This window comes from Rattus rattus, chromosome 5 (genome assembly GCF_011064425.1).
Source record: "Rattus rattus isolate New Zealand chromosome 5, Rrattus_CSIRO_v1, whole genome shotgun sequence".
In the NCBI taxonomy this organism is placed as follows: domain Eukaryota; kingdom Metazoa; phylum Chordata; class Mammalia; order Rodentia; family Muridae; genus Rattus; species Rattus rattus.
Window position 1 is genome coordinate 27,923,403 of NC_046158.1, and position 12,067 is coordinate 27,935,469.

A 12,067-nucleotide genomic window follows, 5' to 3' on the forward strand; every position below is an offset into this window, starting at 1 on the left:
AGTTTCACCCCAGAGGATCGCTGGGAGTGAGATTTGGTCTGGGCGTTGTCACTCAGCGCTGCTCGGGACGCGTAGCGTAGCTGCTGGCCGAAGTGAGCTGCGCAGCTAGCGCTGAGCAGAGGGTTGCGCTCAGGAAGGGACCTGCAACCTGAGCAAACAGATCGCCGTGGATGCTCCGTGGGAACCGGCTTCCCGGACAGGTCCCGAGTCCCCCCTTTTCCGCCACCTGTGCGCCACGGACCTCCGCCTGAGTTTCCAGACTTGGCCTCAGGGCCGGTCCCTGAGTTGGGCGGCGCGCGCCAGGCCAATGAAGGCGTCCCGCAGAGGGCTCGGCTCCTCCTGTACACGCTGATTGGTCCTGCGACCCTCGAGGCTGGGCGCGAGTGGGCGTGGCGCGCGCCCCCCACCGCCCCGCGCGTCCCTCCCGCCGCGCTCGCGCCCTCCTTCTCCTGCTGCGCTCCCGGCTCGGGCCGCGCGCAGGCGGCGCTCCGCATTGCACACGCGGGGGTCGCCGCAGTGTTCGTGGGATGGGGCAGCGGGCTGCCTCTGGTGGCAGGGACGCGTGCAGCCCGGGTGAGTAGGGGAGGGTGGTCCGGTGTGGGGGGTACACAAAAGGAGGCTCTGGGTGCGGGTGACCTGGCGTACCACCCGGGCCGGGACTGTTCTGTGGGGCGGGAGTCGTGGCCACTGCGTTCCGTACAAGGCGAAGAGCGGAGCGCAGCGGGCCGGTCGGGAGTGCGCTCCGCGCGCGCCGCGGAGGGATGCAAATGTCAGGAGCTGCAAGTTCAAGGCTAGCGAAGCTTCCCTGGCTGCGGGCCGCCCAGCGGGCGAGCACGAGGAACTCCCGCAGGAGTGAGTTCCCAGGCGGCAGTGTGGCCGCGCCCCACGTGTTGCTGCGGGGCTTTGCCCACCGGAGTCGGTAGTGGGAGGCGCGGTGTGTTAGGGCACCGCCCTGCTGACCCTGCGACCACCCACTCCAGCGATCCCGGGCTGGGAACTGCTGAGAGAGTGTGGACTTCACTTAGACTTGATTTTTGCCCTCTTCTGGGGTTAAGGTAGTTGGGTTGATTCCTATTTGATTAAGCATTTAATTTCAATGGAAAGCGCTCTATTTGTTGGTCTGTATGACTCATTTCGATCCCTCCACAAGACTCCTGTTTCTGTCACCTGCCTAGTCCTGTGATTCAAAACTTGCTGCTTGGGTATAGTTTTATACAGGATGGTCACAAGTATCCTTTGGATGACAATCAACTTGCCATCCTTGGGAACAACAAAGACTTGTTTTAACTTGGGGGAAGCTGTTAGCGATTTGGTGAGAGCTTTGACCTGTCAGAGAGCAGGACCAAAAGAATAGTATGGTTTGTCTCTTGGGTAAGCTACCCAAGATGTGACTTCCAAAATTCAGTTTTCTTTGTGGGAGGAAGGGGGGGAGTTCAGATTCTCCAGCAGAAAGCTTATTTCTTGTTAAATTGGCTCATGGTTTGTACTCTGCTCTGGACAGCTATGGCGGATACCAGAGCAACTTACTTAAAGCCATTGCATTTTCTTCTAACTGACAGGAACTCCAAGTAGCTGTTTAAAAACTTGAACCCCGGGCCGATTTCTGTAGACAGCTGTGTATGTGCTCACACGTGTACCAAGTTTGCAAAAGGTATTTGTGCAATCATCCGTGCAACAGTTTAATGAACATTGATGCTAAGCCTGTTTAAATGTGAAACACCTATGCCTTTTTTCAGTTTCAGTTTGTACCTCATCCAAAGGCAGCTGACTGAGGGAGGACTTAGAAGAGGCTTCCTTGTTTAAACAGTGGTTTACAGTAATCATCCTGTGAACACACAGTAGTTTTCCAAGCTTGTAGGCACACAAAGCCTGTTAGGAATTGAATTATATGGGGTTAAAATATCAAAAATGTTTCCAGACCCACCCCAAAACAGGCAGACATGGGTCAATGGGCAATAATTTGAAGATGTGGATAAGCTTTGAAAGGTATGTAGTGTGCATAAATGGGACTGATTCTAGGTTAGGACAGATGAAAATGACAACATATATTGTATCCTATGGTATAGTTTATGTGATACATTGACACACCTGTGAGGAAGTGATACTCTATCACTCTCCCCAACCTCCCACCCCCCTTTCCAGATGGAACAATTGAGACTTTCAGATTGATTCCCCTCCCAAGATGAATGATAGTGCTTGAATTAGAATTTTCTGAATTCTTCCTTTGCCTCATCTGTATTTCGTGTTTTTCCTCCCTTTTAAAAATTCCCACCTTCATCACTTACATTGTTGCTGCTTGCTGATCTCTGACTTTTCTGTGCTGCATTTGGTTGTTTAACCCATGGCTTCAGGGTATGCGGCTGCTGAAAGTCTTTGTTGTCTGCTAATGTTTCCACTAAAGTTCGGCTGATGAGGAGTTGAGGAGAAAGCAAAAGATGGCTTTAAGGAGCCACTGTGTGCTCTAGCTGGTGGATAGAGGTGGGAGCCCTGAAAGTCTGAAGAATGGCCTGCTTGCTCGTTACAGTGTCTCAGAAATACCAGCTCCTGACAGGGGTGTGTGAGGGGCATGTGCATTTTCTTCTTCTTAAGCAACAACTCCTCACGGGTTCTGTAGACAATTTACAGTAAAACCACGAGTGCTTGAGTGCTTGTTGCTCGTTTCAGTTCTGTTATTCTGAGTCAAATCAACCCAGAATCACTATAGGGAAAAAAAAGTATCCAGTGTTGAAAAGTCGGGGAGAGCCTCAGCAGAAGCTACTGATGAAAGAGAGATCTTGTGTTTACCTGCATGGCTAGTGTTTACCTGCATGACTAGATGACAGATTGCTGCCTCAGGGATTATTTATTAAGGACCCATCAATTTCAGATCTTTTCTTGGAAAATCATGGCTCAGTATATTTACTTGGGGTATGGCGTACCATCTATTGAGATTTATGAGGTTAATTTTGTTTGCATTAATGTAGGTGCACATTGACTTTACAAGTGTTAAGTCTTAGTTAATTGCGCGGACTTTAGATTCAAGTCTCGGCATCACATACTACTGTGAGACTTCAGAAAGTGATCAGACCGCTCTATCATTGAATTTCCTTGCGGTGTTGAAAAATGGATTTACTTTGTGCAGTCTTTCAGTCTGTTTGTGAAGTTCTTATTGATGTCCTAGTTGTAGCAGCTCCACTCCAGGTGCTGCTGAAGGTCACAGTCGTCATACCTGAGCGTAGTGTTGAGTGTATGTCAAGTCTTCAGCGTGGGATGTGCTTCCTAGGAATTGCCCCATGGTGGATTGCTGGTGGTACCATCCCTCCATTTGGGAGCTAGTGGCTACTGTATAAAACACAGATTATAGTATATAGTCAAGAAGGAAAGAGAGAAAGAGGTCAAATATGCAATTATTTTGTTAAGAAGAAATTTAGTGCGGACACGATGGGGGAACATAAAGGAAATACTTGAAAAATCAAATGACTCTTAAGAAAATGAGGAAATGAGTAAATTATTGTATAGGTATCCAAATGTAGTCAGAAAAATAAAGGTCTTAGACCCAAGTGTTCTAAAACACTTAGTACGTAGGGAGAAAGTGACAAAGAGAATGCCTAAATACATGTAATGAAATGGACTATTGGAAGGGGCTGACATTAAATTACTATTATAATAGATCACCACAAAGGCTGATACAGTCTATGCACAATAGATATGAGATAGCCAGAAATGAATGTGGTAAAGGGTCATTGGGATGGATAGATGTCTGAAACAGCTTTGAAACACAATTGCTGTGCCTCGAGGGCCTGATGGGCTTTGATATGCCAAACATGTATTCAGAGGCCAAGAGAGATAAAACAGTGTAAATGAATTCTTTGCTTCCGTTTCTGCTGAGTAAGATCCCTGCACTCAGGCTCTCTCAGGCAGTTCCCACACTGGAGGTAATAGATCAAGAAAGCAGCGTGTGCTCAGAAGACTCCAGACCTGATGAACAGACTAGATACAGATAAAGCACCAAGGCCGGATGGCCTTCCTCCAAGTGCGTGCGAGAGGCTGCTTCATTAGACAGCTCTTCAGAGTATTATCGGGGCATTGGCTGGTGCCCTGCAGGGCTCTCCTTAGGACAAAGGCTTTAGGAAGCTCCCTTGGCCCATCCCATCAGACTGTGTCCTTGTGACAGGGCTATCCTTATTAAGAGCAAACAGATGATAATAAAATAATGACTTATTTTTTTAAAAAAAAAGGAGGGGGAGTTCAGATTAGAGATTGGAGGGAAATAGCTCCTCTTAATTCCTATTATAAGTCCCAGTTTCTTGTCTATTCACAGTCTTTTGTTAGGAATGGGAAATGGGCCAAGAAACGAGCACAGTGGAGCTCTGTAGGCGCTTCTGAGTGGACACATAGGCTCTTCCAGCAAGTGGTTGGACATGGTCAGCTTTGGCACCGTTGAAGATGTGAACAGATAGGAGGCCATGCTTATAGTAAGGGCACGCTGGTCATGTGACTCTGTGGGAACAGCCTGAATGGGAAGAAAAAGAAATATGATTAAAGTCAGAATGGAAGGTTGGTGGTAAGTGTCCCTGGAGAAGCAGTTCCTAGTGTGCTTATGGTGTGTGCTTTTAAAGTCCATCCCTAGCTGCTGACAGATGACTGCATGGTATCTCTCAGCTCTCCTTTTTAGTAAAAAGGCTCAAGTCAGTGTGAAAAGAAGAGAAGCTTATGAAACTGCATCGGCGTGTTACTATTTTTAAGAGTATGTCATGGAGTGAGCTTATCTAAAATTTCCCGATCTGTTCACTTATCAATGAAAAAAAAAAACCTTCAAAATATTAGCAATGACTATCTCTGGGTATGGCAGATTTCCAAGGGGTTTTCAGGTCTCTTAAAACTTCATTATTCTCTGTGTGTGCCTGTGTGTGTGCACACGTTGTGTCTTCCTACTTGCATGCATGCCCTGTGCATGTCTGCAGAGGGCAGAGCAAAACATTGGGGGTCTTCGTCTCCCACTCTTTGCCTTACTGCTTTAAGATAGCATCTCTCACTGTACTGGAAGCTTGTTCTTTGACTGGGCATGATCTGCATGCATTTACCCTGCAAGTGCGGGTTTTACAGGCATGCATCTTCATTCCTGACTTTTTGCATGAGTGTCAGGGAACCAGACTCAGGTCTTCAGGCTTGCAGAGCAGATCTTCTTATCCACGGAGCCATGCCACTAACCCTTGATCAAAAATTCCTACAGTACCTGTGATACATTGCTCTTATAAAGAACCATACGGTGGGGGGAAAGTTACACTGTTGGAACTGTTTGTGTAGTCTTGCTGTAAAGAAAGATTCATTTGTGCGAGTATCTTTTTTTTTCCCCTTCTGTCTTCTGAACATTTGTGGATGAGAGTTTGGCTGCACACCTGCCCTGGATTCTTTCTGTCTAAAGGGCATCATGTTGAAATGAGAATTTTATCAGTTTCGATGGGCGGTGGTGCTTCTATAGACAGTCACAGCTGGGCAGAACCTGGTGGGATTCTGTTTGCCAGGGCTCTTAGGATATGGAGAACCAAGAAGGTAAGCCATGTGAAAACAGGAACCAACGCATTTCTACCTTCTGGAGGAATTAGTACTTGCCTTAGGACAGGGCATAGAGAAATCTCCCAGGAATGTATACTGCTGAGTATGCTGAACGAAACGAAGGGGCTGGGAGCCTCTGAGATTTGCAGTCATGAGAGTAAGGAGTTCAGAGGGCTGTTTACCCTCTGGTGTAGCGTGAGTCACGGGTCTTGATTTAGTCTCCTGTCTGGCTATTCTCCTGGCTTTTCTTGTATCATGAAAGCTTCCGTTGTTCATCATTGTAGACTCTCTCTCTACGGTAATGTTGACTTCTGATCACTTTCCAACCATTTGTATCCTTCTCTTCCTTCTAGCTTCCTTGACTGGGGACTGGTACTTTCTTTGCTCTGGATTTTGCCTGTCCCTCAGCCCTTGCTCTGGGGTGACCGCATTTCCACATTGTGGACCCCGGTGTACACCTGTCCAGTTATCCTTGGCTAAACTCATGTCTTTGCAAGGGAGCACTTTACATTGGAACTGTTAACTACTATTGGTGTTTGATGGTCTGAACTTGGTACCCTTCCCAATCCAGGTGTTAGAAGTGGGGCCTTTAGTTCCCAGCTCCATGTATTGGTACCTTCACCAAAGAAACTGAGGAGACTGTCTTGCTCTGTGGTCCTGTGAAGATAAGCAACAGGTGCCATCTGAGAGGCAGGGAATGAACCCTACCCAGGGAGCACATCTCCTTGTTCCTTCACCTTGGATTTCTGGGCCTCTAACTCTCTAAGCAACAAATTCCACTTGTTTGTAAAATAACTGTCCAAGGCATTTTGTTATGGAAACTTGGGTGGATTAAGACAAATATTCATACTTAACCCATACAAGGGGGTTAGGAGCTTTTATATATTGTTTTCTAACATCAGCTCAATGAGGGATTGCGGTTTAAATATTACACATATTGTCAGAAAGACTCTCCATAGACGAAATAAAGAGCTTCATCTTGTTCTTACGTAAACTCTGTTGTCTACGTTAAGGCATGCCGCTCTTCCTGTCATTTCTGAAAGCTGGGTGACGAAGAGTCAGACAAGAGCAGACAGATGTTGAGTTGACTTAGTGCCTAGGATTGTGGGTAGGGGTTTGGATGAAGTAGTTGTTAACTGATGATGTAATGTTAAGAATCCTGGCTAGAAGGGATAATGCTCTAGGATAGGCACTCCTTTGGGGGAGTCCTTGAAATGGTCCACGCAGTGCATCTTGGGAGTGAGATAATGACAACTACATTGGATTGGTTCAGGGAAAGATCAGCTGACCTAGAAGCCTCATCCTTCTAGATACCAACATCTCTATTACAACTCTACAGAGAAGTCTCACAGCTTCCTGGCCCCAATGGGTATGCCTAGTTTACTAGAGACTCCTGGCTTTCAGAGAGTGCCTAAGTATGATGCCCCATCAGCACCTTTAGTTTTCTTCCAGGCTGCTCTGAGACTTTGACCCTTGACTGGGTTTTGTAGAAGATCTAGATAGCTACCTGAAGTCCAACTCTAACTTAGTATACATAGTTACAAGTAGAATAAATTTGGGTCATTTCTCATGAAAAATAAAACATTAGAACACACCCATTGTTATTTGCGAACAAGGGATTTAGATAAAAAGTCAAGCTTAAATGTAATGTAATTCCATGCCTCCTGCCCTGCACCCGATCTGGCTTATCCTCCTTCTCCTTAGATAAGAGGATACAGAGAAAAACTTAGGTTAAAAAGCTTTTTAGTGTGTTTATGGTTACCACAAAAATGGGTTGTTAGGCAGGTGAATATTGGGTATAAAATCCTGATCTGCTGTAGACCTTTTGTAAATCGTAGATAGAAGAATTCTTATATACAGGATTGTCTGGTTACTGTGCTTAAGTTGTGATTCTTTTTCCCCTGCTCTCAGGATGAACCCAAAACCTTTGTATTATGCTCCCATTTCTGTCCCCCCTTTAAAATAGCTGTTTTCCATCGATGGGAATATCTTTGAATATTCCAAATCGTTAAAGAGCCATGCATTTAATGCATTTGAAAGGTAGGAACATTAGAAGGTATCTTTTGCTATTTTCTTCTGGTTTTGAGACTGTAAATTAACTCTGTAATAGTAACTTCCCTTTCCTCCCTCCAAATCTTCCAATCTCGTGCCCCCTACTCTCCCTCATGGCCTCTCTTCACTAACGGTTTATGTTGGTGGGACTTTATGGCTGTAGGTTGTGACATTACTAGGAGACAGTCTCACAGCAAACCCCCTCATCCTCTGATTGTTAAAATCTTCCCTTCTCTTCCGGAATGTTCCCTAACCCTTAGATGTGGGGGTTGTTTTCAGACGTATACCTTGGGACTGGGCTCCACAAGTCTGTATTTTGATTGGCTGCGGTTTTCTATGCTGGCCTTCAGCCATAGCAAAGAGAAGTTTCCTCAATGAGGGGGAAGCTGTGTTGATCTGTGGGTGTAAGAACAAAGTATGTTTCGAGCCAATCGGAGAGCCGTTGGGTACTACCAAGGTATGTGTGGGTACCACTGTTGTATCCTCAGGGCTATCGTGCTATGCTGGGTGCTGTGGTTCATAAGCACTGTAGCTAGAGGGAACAACTGGTCAACTCCCTCCTTTGGAAGCTCGAATAGCACTTTCTGGTACTGTAAAAGCTACTCCTCAGGGACGGGGTGTTCACGTTACTTTCATCCCAGGGACCTCTGGGCACTGCCCCTGAAGTGCATGGTGTCAGTTTTCTTAACACTTCTGAACACTGCTCTAAGAAGCAGAAGAAAAGATTGCAACATTCTGATTTTTCTTTTTTCTTTTTCCATCCCAAGTATATAATATTAGCATTTGTGTATGATATTTACATTTTCTTTTGGGATATCCAGAGAGTTCCGATCCTGTGTACAGAGATTCAGTTATTCTGTATATGTCTTTTACTTTCGATGCACATGACCCTTTACTTTCTCTCTCAGAAGCTCTGAGTCTACAGCAGTCTACCTTGTAAGCACCGGCGTCGTTCTTCCTTGGCAGCTAGACTGTGTGCAAATTCGAGGGTCAGTGCCTCGCTTGTGCTCATGCCCTGGCTCTGTAGTCACCTTCCTGTGTCGCCTGTGGCAAGTTATTTCCCTTCAGTTTCATTGGCTGGCTGACATTTAGTGGGTTGGTCACCCACTGTCTGGACTTCATGGCCTCAAATGTAAAGTCAAGGGGCTCTGCAGTTAAACTTTAAAGTCCCACACGACTAGGAAACAGCATACTGACTTCTGACATTTAAAACTCTTCCCATTTCTGCTGATCTAATGAGAGAGTTCTGATGGACTGGAAATGAATTGGGTATACAGCCCAATGGAGTTCAGCATGTAGGAACTCCGGCTTCCAAGGACATAGATCTATAATAAATAACTGGAGGCCTTGTACATCTTCCTGGAATTTTTATCTTGACTTGATCATCCATATGGAATGCATTGAATTTCTTAGAATATTTCTGTCCTGGAGATTTAAAAAAAAAAGTCTACTTTCAATTATTCTGAAATATGGCCATCTAAAGTACTGACTTGAATAGAAGTAATATTTGGCATTTATGTAGGGACTTTCTGCAGATCAAAGGACTGTACTAGAAATGCATGCTTTTTCTTTTATGTAGAACTTCATAGAAACATTTTCTTTTTTATCAAATTCTTTGAATGTAGAATTCCAGACACCCAGCTCGGGGAATTCACAGCGCCTTTTGCTACATTTCTGATTTGTTCTCTCAGATGTATGGCTTGGTCAGGCGTGGCCTTCCACCATTTCTCTGTTGACACGCCTTCATATCCTCCAAGGGACCAGCATTCTATTATTTATATATTTATATATGATTTTATTATTCATATTCTAATTATTTATATGGTGACGTGTTTCTCTTGGATGCCAGTCTGAGCATATTGTCGTGCACAGACAGAGCTCTCAGTGAAGCCACCGACTGGGATGATAACTCTCACAGAGAATGGTCATTAAGATCCACGACAGCATCAGAAAGGATGGGAAAGGTAGGTTTTGTATAGTGTGACAACTGTCTTGGCTTCTTGATGTCCAGGAGAACAGATGGATCTCACAAACTGTGGAGGTCCTCCACAGGACCTTTCCTGCCCCTGTTCCGAGGAATACCCTCCAGGTATAGAGGATGCAGGGAAATAGACTTAAACCTGTGAGTCACCTGCAATCAGGGCTTTGGAAAGTTACAGCTGAAACCTTCACAGATAAAAATAAAACCGGGCTGCATTGTTCTCTGTTCGAAAGCGTGCTAAGCTGGCTAAGCAGTTTCTATTAAAAGTTCAAGGCAGACAATAATGACCCCTCTTTCCTATCCAGACTTAATTCTTCTTGTGTAATTTCTTTACTGCTTCTTCACTGTTACCTGTATCTCTGGGTCACATGCAGGCTTCTGAGTTATAAATACAGACTGTGTTCGATATTTGATCCTAGATTAAGTAGAGGGCACTATAGTAAGGTTGGTGTGTGTGTGTGTGTGTGTGTGTGTGTGTGTGTGTGTGTGTGTGTGTGTACATATATATATATATATATATATGTACATATATATATATAATATGGGCAAGAGATACAATTGTCCTATGCTTTTGAACACCTCTTCCAAGGACCATCTCTTATGAAGCCCCTCTTCCTTGTCAGAGAGAGTGGCAAAGGTGCTTTTTAAAACAGAGGCCTAGACAGGGCAAGGTCTGTTTAATCTCTACGTAGCCAGCGTTCTTCATGCCCACAGTCATAGACTGGGACTGCGGCTAGCTGAAATGTTTTAAGAAGCATCTGGTGGCGCGTGGCTGATCAGTTCTGAGGAATGATGCAGAATTCAGCGCCTCTCGTTGCTAGCCCTCTCAGTTCTCAATGCAGGTAAGTGAGACGAGTGAACACATCATGGTGTGGAAGATATTTTCCCACCAAGGCCATCCAGATTAAACTTTCCCGACGAAGGGAGAGACCCATCTCATAACGTGGAATGGCATTTTAAAAGGCTGTCAAAGTGGTGCACTTCTTTTTGCGTTTGGGAGTTGTGCTAGAGAGACCTTTGCTGGAGGGGACAATTTTCAGCTAGGCCATGCACACTGAACGAGTGTGGTAAACTACTGCATCTGTAAGACATGGCAGGCAATGCCCTTTTCTGTAGTGGGTGGGCTGCTCTGACTCTGCGTGTGGGTTTGGATCTGTCCTGGAGTGGCCGAGAATGATGATTGGACACAAAGTAGGAAGGAGATTCTGTGGAGAGGGAGCTGACGGACAGGTGATAGTGACGGGTGTCACCTCTGTGTCGTCAGTTTAATGACACTTTCTGTTCTGATGCCATCGAGGGAAGCCCTGGAGACAAACAAATAAGCCAGAGGAGAACTCCAGAAACCAATCTGTCTTAACTATTTCATCTCTCTGGTCTTCTGCTCCCATATTAAGACCACCCTCAACCCCTGAGTCTGGATTAGTGGAAAAGGCTTCCCTCAGGAAGGAACATGCGCATTAGTGGATGAATCTAAGCTGGACCACAGGGATCTAACAGGAAGCAAAGGTTGAGCGAGAGACTTCGAGTCCAAGCAAGAGGCCACCCCTGCACGGACGGCTTGAGGTTCTATGTTGTGTTGTAGGAAGTAGGAAAGTCGGGTGGTTCAGCTCTCTTTGCATGGTCAATGTCTTGAAATGGAAGGCCATGACCTAGCAGCCATTAAAGACAAGTGTGCCTGGGAGAGAGCAAGTTAAAACACCCTTTTGTGGGGTGGGGGTGCTTTTCAGTTCATTTGTTGATTTTTAAGTCGCAGGACTTTAGTAACTAGATGCAGATATTAAATATCTGTAAGAGGCATGCTACGGCAGAGAGACACCCCCGCTCCCCAGTCTACCTGACAGTGGACCTCATCACGTGTACTTATCCTTGTGGTCAGTGATCTGTGTAACACAAAATACAAAACTCTCTGATGTCTGAGGCCTTTCTGGTTTCAAAATTTTATGAATCCACAGAAGATAAATTCATTTCTTTTCCCGTTTCTTTTGCAGCCAGACCCTTTGCCTAGAAGAGAGTGTGGTCTGTGAGCCTTTTGATCAGAAATTCACTGTTAGAAAAATCCCCGTTACTGCTTTAAAATGAACCCAGGTCGAGGAAGAAGACCACTGCAAGCTGTGTATCTCCCTTATTTTTATACTGTAGACCGAATTCAGTCACAGACAATTGAAGTACAAATGACGAACACTCCAAGTGCTTGTACACACACACACACACACACACACACAAACAAACCCTCGGTAAAACATTGAAACACTTATGTTAATAGAGAGGATACTACTTCAGAAGAAAAGCAATGTATAGAAGACTCAGGTTTTATTCTGACAGCATTTCTGAGCGAAGCAGCACAATTAATCCTATAGCTGTAGCATGGAGATACTGAGCATGTGCAGAATGTGCAGCATTCTTCCCTGTGGGACGTATTTACCTCCCCCTCCACCACCCTTGGACTTTGTATTGGCTTCTGTAAGATATGTCCTTCTTTTTAAAAAGAGAGATTTTTAA

The 12,067-nt window shown here is 45.3% G+C and overlaps 1 protein-coding gene across 3 annotated transcripts in view; it reads left to right on the top strand.

Annotated features, from left to right (window-relative positions):
- Positions 1-465: 465 nt before the first annotated feature.
- Lypd6 (LY6/PLAUR domain containing 6) overlaps positions 466-12,067 on the top strand; it is a 138,191-nt gene continuing 126,589 nt past the window's right edge. The window contains exons 1-2 of one of the 3 annotated variants that reach the window (XM_032903272.1): positions 466-573; positions 1,560-1,651. The gene's annotated coding sequence lies outside the window, so the exon portion shown is untranslated. Of the gene's footprint in view, positions 574-876; positions 1,652-12,067 lie in introns of those variants that run through there. The other 2 variants (XM_032903269.1, XM_032903270.1) reach the window with 2 other exon arrangements.